The sequence below is a fragment of the Lemur catta genome, chromosome 16 (assembly GCF_020740605.2).
Source record: "Lemur catta isolate mLemCat1 chromosome 16, mLemCat1.pri, whole genome shotgun sequence".
In the NCBI taxonomy this organism is placed as follows: Eukaryota; Metazoa; Chordata; class Mammalia; order Primates; family Lemuridae; genus Lemur; species Lemur catta.
This window is the reverse complement of record NC_059143.1, coordinates 34,669,757-34,680,002: the sequence shown is the minus strand read 5'-3', so window position 1 is coordinate 34,680,002 and position 10,246 is coordinate 34,669,757. Positions and strand designations below refer to the sequence as shown.

The window sequence follows — 10,246 nt, the reverse complement described above, 5'->3', positions numbered from 1 at the left end:
TTGGGGGAATTTTTATTTACTTTTTAAAAATTTTATGTATGACCTCATTTTCTAAGCAGGCCCCATGAAACCCAAAGTCCAGTAAAATAAGAAAACTTGCATTAGCAGTGACTGTGTATTTTTTTTAATAATGTAACCCATTCAGAGGCAGGATATAGACTACTTTCCATTCACTGATCTTAAAATAGGTTTTAATTTAGTATTGCCGGTTAAAATTAGTCCATTGTAATTTATATACATTAATTTTGAGGTGGTTTTGACTGCCTAAATTTGGAGGTTTTTATTTTGGAGTTGGCTGTTGGTGATATTAACAAATTATAATATACATGTATTTAGTATTGTTAACTAAATAATGCATTTAGACCTTGAATCTCACACCGTGAACTTCATTTAGCTACTAGATAAACATTAATCATCATTAGTCTACTTCTGCCAAACTCTATTTGGGTACAAATTTTGAAGGAAATTTTTAAAACTGTAAATGTGTTATAAAAGATGTAAAATGTACAGTAGCTTTTTCAAGAGATAACAGTGATTTGTACAAAACTATGGGTTAATTTAATGTTTAAAATAGTTTCCATAAATTTAATGAGAAAATCCAAATTTCACAATCAGAAATCATTTATTTTTAGGAACTTTAATTTCCTATACTGCATTTAACAGCTAGTATTCATAATTTTTTATAAAGTTTTAAGCTAACCTTTCAACAACTATGCATACCCATTAGAAATCTAAATGTTATTAGAACAGAGTTATATGCTCTTCATTTTGTGTCTATTAAGTCTCTGTATAATTGTTAAAAACTGAATTTCTCTCTTTCATCTTCCTCTGATTTGAATGGGTTTTGCAAAGAAGTTCCTGGCCTTGAAAGGGGTTTGTTTTTCCCATACTTACTGAGTCCAGTAAACCCTGAAAAGCTTTCAGAGCCCCAGAATAATAGCCAGAGTGAACAAAAAACATGGAATTCACTGTTGTTTGATTCAAATGGAAATATAAATGCTAAAAGGAAGGAAGTAAAAGTATAGTCAGGATCGGATCGGTGTTCACATAAAAATTCCACAGTGCCTGGAGCTCAGGGCGATACCATCAATAGTTATATTGGTGATAACACCTAGTCGTACCATTGATATATTGCTAGTCCCTTCCTCACAATAATTAATTTGATACAGATTCCCAGAGAAACTCATTCCTCATTGATTTTCCATATTACAATTTCATTCTCACATTATTCAGGAAAGCATGTAGGTAGTAGATAATACAATATTATTATCCTATATTGAATGGGAGACAGGTGAGATGTAAAAGGGATAAAAACATTATCAAAGTGAGCAAATTTCAGGGGAAGGATATATTTTGTTAAATTTATCTTGGAATCTTGGGTCATGAGAACTTCATCCTTAAGGGTTTTTTTTTTTTTTTTCTAAACATGTGAAGATGATGTTTTAAACACCAAAAAGTGTTCAAGGGGTTTGGGTTGTTGTGGGACTTAGCTCAGTGCCCCTTCAGTTGCCCTTGCTTGTAGAAAAGATTAGATTATGGTCTTCATGTTGAAATGTGCATTTCAGAAAATCCCTGAGTGGGGGCCCTATTGGCCCATGTTCTGATATTCATTTATTTACTTGTGGTCAGATTCCAAGAATGCATTTATTTGGCAAAGTGTCAAAAAGTCAGATGAGCCCAAGCAATTATGAGCATTTGTGATTAGCTGTTTTGGAGTGGTAGCAGCCAAAGGCTTTATCCAGTACTCCCTGCTTGTTAGTGGAGATATTTTTCCCATGTAGCAACTGTTAACTTCTACATCTACATAATAGCATTCATATTCATTTGTTTATTTACTCTTTGCTCCACAAATATCTTCAAATGCCTATTGCATGCTAAGTACTTTGCTGGATTCTGGGGATTCAGAGATATAATTCAATACCAGTCCCTGCCCTCAGATTGCTTCCAATCAAGAGGCAGGGGCAGATTGGCTGGAATGCAGTATGAGTACTTTAATGGTAGTCTACACAAAATCCCATCCAATAAAGTTTATATAACCATACATCCTTTTTAGCCAATGTTTAATTTATCTTGGAATCTTGGGTCACAAGAACTTTAGGGAAAATATCAATATTAATTTCTATGCATATGTAGCTATAACATAGAAGAATGCAATGTCCTTTCAAACTGCCTGATAAGTCAGTATGCAATTTATGATTTTTATATGAATTTTTTACTTCAGTTGCAATCATAAATGTTTATCAGGAAATTTCCATGACCTTTCTCTAAACAAGTAAGGTTATAGACATACCTTTAGATGGTAGATACTTGCTTTAATTGATCCCTAATACAAAGTCAGTTTAGCAACAATACTTAGTTCCAGTTGATTTTGTAGTTCATCATTCTAATTAAGTTTAGCCTTCCTTCAACCTTTCAGCCTTATTGGTAACTGTTACTTTTCTGCAATTTCAAAGAAATTACATTTTTAAGTGATTTTTTTAAAACCTCCCTGTTAGTGGTCATTAACCTTACACACAGCAGATATAATTATAATTCCGTATAATTAGAGAGACCAAACATGAGGTTTTTAAGCAGCCAAAATTCCCCTAAAAGCCAGTACAACTTTTTTCTATAGATCTGTTTAAAATTAGACCCTTGCTTAAAACCAAGTCAGATAGATTAAGGGGATGGTAGTTTGGTCAAAATATTACCTACTCAAAAATACAAATGACAGTATTTCACTTGCAATCCCAGAGTAAGGTTTTGCATATCCATTTTGAATAACTTTTGTGAAGTTAAGTGATTTGAAATTGAATGCAGTGGGGTAAGCTGGTAAGACAGCTCAAAGCTATTCCAGGTCAAGGAAATCAGGTGGAGTGGAGTCATCCCCACTTTTCAATCCCTTTCACTTTAGAAATGCCAGCACCCGTGGACTCAGAGTGCAGCTGCATCTTGTATGTATAGAAGTTTTAAAATCAATTTGATTTTCACTGGTATGATTCTCTAGTGTACTTAATATGCTATGGACAGATTTCTGAGAATAGTAAGAAGCAATTACACTTCTCATGAATATATAGCGGATGAAGCACTCTGATTTATTATTCTATTCTATTTTAGAACATGCTTATGATTTTTTTTTTAAAAAAAGCAAGAAAAGAAGAAACATTCTTAAAAGCACAGAGCAGTAGAGTTTTAATTCTCAGATCTACTAGTGAATTTGGGTAAGCCCTTTAACTACTTTGTGCTTCGGTTTATCTACCTGTAAAATTTGATAAAACCTCCTACCCCTAATTTACTACCAACATTATGTATAATATATTCTGTGGTCTTTCAATATATGTATTCAAAATTAAATAATCTCCCTGTTTCAAATATCAGTTTCTTTTATGAAACTTCTACAAAAAATTTTCCTTCTTACTAATGATTTTTAAAAATTCATATGGAATTCACGGAGATATAGAAGGACAATGGAAAACTTTCCAGAATAAAAATATTAAGTAACATTAACTCACAACACTGTTGCAGCCCAACCAAGTTCATTGCCCCTGCTCAAAAGGAAGCCAATACACTGAGACAGCAGGTGTTACAGTGGAGAGAGAGTTTAATATCTCAGGTGCCATGCAAGGAGACAGGAGGAAATTCTCAAATCCATCTCCCCAAGAATTTGGGAGAAAGGGTTTTTAAAGGTAGTTTGGCAGGCAAAGGGCTAGGCAGTTGGGTCTGCTGACTGGCTGGGTTCAGGGTAGAATCACAGGGGTATAGAAATTGTCTTCTTGTGTTGAGTCAGTTCCCAGGTGGGGGTAACAAGACCAGTTGACTCAGTTCCTTGGGCCACTGGTTTGGATGGCTCAGCCAGTCCACAGAATGCAGGGCTGGAAGATATCTCAAAAACTAGTCTTAGGTTTCACAGGGTGATGTTATCTATGGGAGCAATGAAGAAAGCTAAAACTCTTTATGACTATCAGCTATTTGATTCCTGAGTAGTAAGCAATTAGAGGAAAGCAAACTAGGGAACAGTGGCTGGTTATATATATATATACATATTTAACTATGCCTATACCTTTGCAGAGTTCAGGCCCCACCTTGTGGTTTTTTATTAATTTTATAAAAGGCAGTTTTGACACCTGTTCTAAAACACAAGAGAATTCTAAATGGACTCAAGATTTGCTAATCCAAGATATTTAATTTACTGATTTGAGAAGCAATATGTATGCAACTTGCAATAAATTTTGATCATGAATTATACAGTTTGATGTAACTCTTAGTTTACTGCAATCCCACTGGTATTATTTAATCTTGCACTTGCTACTTTTTTTTTCTTTTTTTGCTAATGGAGTTAATATTTAGTTAGTTCATTCTGTAGCATATGCTCTCCAGTGGTATTGATTTCTTTTTCTCTTCTGTTCTGTGACCTCTCTGAAGTGCCAAATGTCACAAGGGAAGTAGTTTAATGTAGAATTTAACACCAAGAAATTAGCAGAAGTCTGTGTCCCACTGATAGAGAAGAAAATTATTTAACCTTGCTTTCTATGTGATTGATTTTTCCCTTAATGCAAAGTGTTTTTAAAAACCTCACTAAGCCACATATTGTGCTAAATTTTGGTTATTACTAAGTGTACTAGTTATACTAACTGTAGATCAACTCTGACCCCATCCAAATTGTACCTCTAAAATAGTGTTAGAGAAAGAGCAAATAAAAATCCCAGAAATCTCAATTAAAGCCAAATTATAAGGCTAAGATCAATTATTAAAATTCAGAGTTTATTTGGGAATTAAACATTTATATATGGAGTTTCTGTTCAACAGAGGCCAGGCCCTGTTCTGAGGTTGTTGGGAGGCAAGAGGGCAGAACCTTAGCCCAGCCCGAAAAGTCATGACATTGGGAACAGCAAGCAGAGACCCTTTGCAGCTTTGCGTGCAGGACATGCCTTCCCTTCCAAGGTGTGCTCCCCTGCACCAGAACAGACACTAGCACATGAGTCTCCATGAACTAAAGAAAATCTGGACACTTGACTGAAATTATCATTCTTCACCCAAATGTTAGAGTGCATGTGTATCTCATGTATAGACACAGCCCCCAAACAAAATGATTTTATTTAGTAAATTTACCTTTGAGTATGCAATTAAATAACACACTTTTTTTTTTTATAAAAGGAAACATTTTCTCCAAATGTTTTTCAAGTGTTGTCAACAACAATACTGGGAGAACACAGAAGCTCTTGCAACTTGCTAGCCCCTGGGGCTGTGGGCTAGGACAGTGCTTCTGAGCTGGTTGCAGGCTCAAGGGAGAATTTAAAAGGGAGACAGCCAAGACAAGGAGTAGGAAACCAAATGGGGATGAAAGGAGGGGGGAGGAGAGAGAATGTATGTCCATAGAAGGGAGAGGTGAATGCCAAATTTTTTACTCTTTATTCAAATGGCAAGAGTTTCATGTTGTACCCTGTATACATAGTATATCCCATATACATGCAGGGTATGATATTTGAATGATCTTATTTATTGAATTCAGAGTTTAGCTTGAGAACAGTGATGTATGTTTAGTCAACTTCTCTTCCTGTCCCATGTCCACCAACAGGACAGGTCTTCTGACCTACTTATTTGACGTTTATAATTAAATGAGCTGTAAAACTGTAAGGTATTTTGGCTGTTGGAGGTCATGGCAGACATATATGTTAATTAATATTTTCAAGTCTTGGTTAAAATTCAATGCTATGGTTTTGTTTGCCCCTAAAAGAAATTTTCAAAATGTCAGATGGGAACAAAACTTATTTTCTGTTGGAACATCACAAACTTCCCAGTAAACTGAAATTATAGTTAGCCTAATCTAGTCAGAATATACAAGTGGATCAAAATGTGCTTTTTTATTCATAGGAATGAGCTAGTGGTTTAAAATTCCTCATGGCCAGGTGTGATGGCTCATGCCTATAATCCAACATTTTGGGAGGCCAAGGTGAGAAGATTGCTTGGGACCAGGAGCTTGAGACCAGCCTGAGAAACATAGCTAAATAAAAAAATTAGCCAGGTGTGGTAGCATATGCCTGTAGTCCCAGTTACTTGGGAGGCTGAGGAAGGAGGATTGCTTGAGCATAGGAGTTTGAGGTTGCTGTGAGCTGTGATGATGCCACTGCACTCTATCCTAGGCGGCAGAGCAAGACTCTGTCTCCAAAAAACCCAAAAAATTCTTCATCACAATTGAGAATTTATAATAGTATTAATGGGTATTTCTTTCATAGGCCATAATGAATTAAATTAAGTGCAGTATTTGTGGAATGTGTATTGTACCCCTTTCGAAGGTAGAGGTGATGGGGGTTACCCATAGGGCAGGATCTCCCTGCCTCAGAAAGCATATTTTCTAGCTGGGGAAGACCAAACTAACATGTAGGTAAACACTAGAATACTGGCTACAAAGGGGCAGCATAAAGATGATAAGCACTTAGCACTTTAGCCCGAGAAGGGATGATCAGTAGGATTTGCAGAAGTTGAGAAAGGCCTAGGGAAGAGAAGTGTCTTAGTCTGGTCATGCTGCTGTAACAAAAATACCATGGACTGAGTGGCTTAAACAATATTTGTTTCTCATGGTTCTGGAAGCTGTGAAGTCCAAGATCAAGGCACCGGCAGATTCAGTGTCTGGTGCTGTGTTCTTATTTGGTGAAAAAGGGGCAAGAGGCCTCTCTAGGGTCTCTTTTATAAGGACACCAATGCCATTCACAAGGGCACCTCCCAAAGGCCCGACCTCCTAACACCATCACTTTGGGGGTTGGGATTTCAACATACGAATTTTGGAGGGGAGACAAACATTCAGTCCATAACAAGTAGGGACTTGGTGGCTTTCTGATTTTGGATGGACAGGGAAGAGAAGGGAGGGTTCCTTAGGCCAGAGAAACAGTATGAGTCAGAGCCAGGCAGCAGATGTGAGAAATAAAGTCTAGAATAAAGGGTTTGTGTTTGGCAATAGAGAAATACAGGCTGGCTCAGCGGGTGGGACAAGGATATGGGAGAGACTGGAGGCTTTGGGGGAGTAATTTAAAGTGGATTCTTTAATGGAGATCATGGGGGGAGCCATTGGAGGTCCTTGAGCAGAGATGTGCCACGATATTCAAGAGAAAGTAATTACTCTTGTGCCTTGAAAGGTGGTGCTTTGAATCTATTGGTTGTTTTTCATTTTGTTTTTCTTTTTCCTTGTATATTCCCATCTCCTCCTCATTCGCTATGTACTACTCATGTCTGCTTCAGCATGGCACAGTGTCACACCCCTCTCTCCTGGACCTCCAGTCTCTGATGAGTGTGCAAGGGCAGAACCAAGGGTGGGGTGGAACATTCACCTGGAACATGGGACCACGTGATGTTGGGGGACCCTGGAGGGAGCTGGAGAGCAGGACTCCTGTGGTCTCAGGTTCTCTGGCCTCTGGCTGCACTCAGAAGCAGTGTAGATTCACTGACATGGCATAGTGTGGCCTCTGCCCTTTGGGGCAAGGAGGATTCTCAGGGACCACGCAGCTCACAATGAACTGGTCCCGCAAACCTGCACTTCTGGAGTGCTGGTGCCGACACCACCCCTGCAGGAGCAATTTTTAGTCACATCCATCCATGGGATGCATTTTTGCCTAATTACTCATTACTCTCCAACTTCAAACCACCTCACTGTTTTCTTCTACAGTCTGACTTAGACATGTTTGAGGCCAAGCCTCCAAGAAAGATGCTCCATCCTTGTGTAATTTTCTCCCATGTAATTCTACACAATTAACATCTCTATGCTTTTTATAATATTTTTTTAAAAGGGGAATATAGTGCTCATTTTGGCAGCGCATATACCAAAATTGGAACAATACAGATAAGAATAGCATGGCCTCTGCACAAGGATGACACACAAATTCGTGAAGCATTCCCTATTTCGCTAAAAAGGGAGGAGAAAATATAGAGGAAAGGAAAGTAAGCATTTTAATTTTTTAATGTCTTTGAAACCCATTCATTAATTTTGAAAAAGTAAAATGCATCTAACCTGATGAAATCTTTATAAAAATTGGAAGCTCCCTGTCAACTAAATCACATTTATTTAATCTAGTATTAGACTGCCTTTTTTTTTTAACCAGATGGAAAACATTAGCAGTAATAGTGAACAAACATATCCAGGCTCCCAGAGGTCATTTTTAACCACCATTAACAATCTGGTTTTCACAGACTAGTAATATACAAAAGGCAACAGTCCAGTAAAAGATACACAAAAGGCAGCTGAAGCTTCTGTGCTCCTTATCCACCTAATGTTTAGCCATTTTTAAAAACCCTTTGTAAGTGAGACCTTTGAATCTTCTAAGCTTAAAATTGGCAAATGGTACCCAGAAGTTGCAGTAAAATAACTGATTGAAATAGACACTGATGTAAAATATTAATAAAACCTCCACAAAGCTGATGAAGAGAAAAGCTTATTATTAATGTCAGATTTGCCTGTGGTTAATATCATTTGCATTTACCAGCTACTTGTTTAATGGTTTCGTATTCATGTAAAGCTATTTGTTTACTGGTTTCATACCTATACCCCTGTAGTAGCTTTATGTGATATGGAAGTTGAAGTAGAAAAGAAATGCATTTTTACATACCATATTTTAATTTTTAAATTTCATTATCTAATTGAAACATGATATAAGATGAACGGTCCACAAAATATACTAGTAAGTCGAAAAGAATATGATCTATAATGTGATAAGAACATGGTTTCTAGAATTGCCTCTTCAGGAATAAAGATCTCATTTAAATGTTTTTCGAGTGGTTGAGAAAGTTGTAGAATGAAACTATCTCATTATGCCCTGTGGATAATACAGAGATATGTGCATGTTTGTTTCTTCCCTTGTTCGGATTCAACATTGTAGATGAGCATGAAACTTCTACACATTTAACTGGTTAACTGAGACTAAAGTAAGAATAGGCAAAACTGCATATACTATGCATTTATCTTCACTTCAAAACACCATTATTCTTGGTTTATATATTAATGATTTGTTATCAACCTTCATGGTTCTCTTCTTTTAGATAATAGTATTATTTAGGAATAATTATACATTGAGGTCTATATTTAAAATGTTTCACAGGTATTTCCTCATTATTTTCTTCTTATATGGAGAAGAAAGCCAAGGTGTTGAGGTTGAAGAGTACATCTGAGCCTATAAAGAGAGATCACATCCAAAATGAGAGTGGAAATGAGGTTATGTGAATATGATCTAGATATTAGAGAAAATCCCTGCTCTTAAGGAACTTAGGGATGCTAAGGATATTATCAGACTCCTTCCCCTAACCATGCATGTGTCCTGGAATATTTGCATATGTGTATGTTTACATATATGTATTTAGACACACATGCACACACATACCCCTGACAGTCATCAGGTGAAATGCAGAATCACCATTTATCGTGTCACGTTGAGGATTTTCTTGTCTGTTGGTGATACATATTAGTTGTTGTTTTGGGGACAGATTCTGTTTCCCTTTTGCAGAAATTTTTACCTTGACGATGAAATCTCCCAGTATTCCTACAAGTGCCCAGGGCCATCACATTCTATTTCTTGCTAAGAGAAATAAAGTAGCAAGGAGATAATTGAAATGATGAATTCTGGCCCATGCTGTAATTTAGAATTACAACCTCCTGGGGTCCCTTTCAGAGACAACCAAAGACAACTTCTTGAGTGCTTTCTATGTGTCCAGCACTGTGCTAGGCACGCATTGGCCATACAGAAAAGACACAGCCCCTGCCTCCAAGTGGCACTCGGCCTACTTTGTGACGAAGGGGATAAGCAAACAGCACCATGTCTGAGACTCTGTAAGGTGCGCTGGGGCCACAGAAGAGGGATCACTCCTGGGCATGGGGGAGGGGAATCCATGAAACCTCAGGTGTCCCTTTGTCCTTGCTACCATACCTCTTTAGACAGAAACAGAAAGCTTAACTGCATTATGTGAATATTGTGGATAGCAGGTTGAAACTTGAAAAAAAAAAATTCTGATTAGCTAAATGATTGGATTTGTTTGGTTTGTTTAGCTTTTCTGGCTTATGTAGACTCAATTTATGACTGTAGATAAATACATTTTCTTAGTTTGCCATCATTCTAATTAGCACATAAGTTAAATAGGTGAGAATAACAATTTCACCTTTATTCACAATGTAATTGTTGCTTGTCGGAGATGAGTAGTTAAGAGACTATCAGCAAGCAAGTAAATATTTACAAATTCACATAGGCTAATTGATTTCGCATCTCTGTTTAGGTTGATTTTTTTCATTTTG

General features: G+C 37.0%; 1 protein-coding gene and 1 non-coding gene across 2 annotated transcripts in view; both read left to right on the top strand.

Annotated features, from left to right (window-relative positions):
• SKOR2 (SKI family transcriptional corepressor 2) overlaps nt 1–10,246 on the top strand; it is a 41,868-nt gene that overhangs the window by 8,609 nt on the left and 23,013 nt on the right. The window lies entirely within an intron of this gene.
• Nucleotides 7,767–7,873, top strand: LOC123622033. The gene has a single exon (XR_006729395.1). It is a non-coding gene; the product is annotated as a U6 spliceosomal RNA (small nuclear RNA).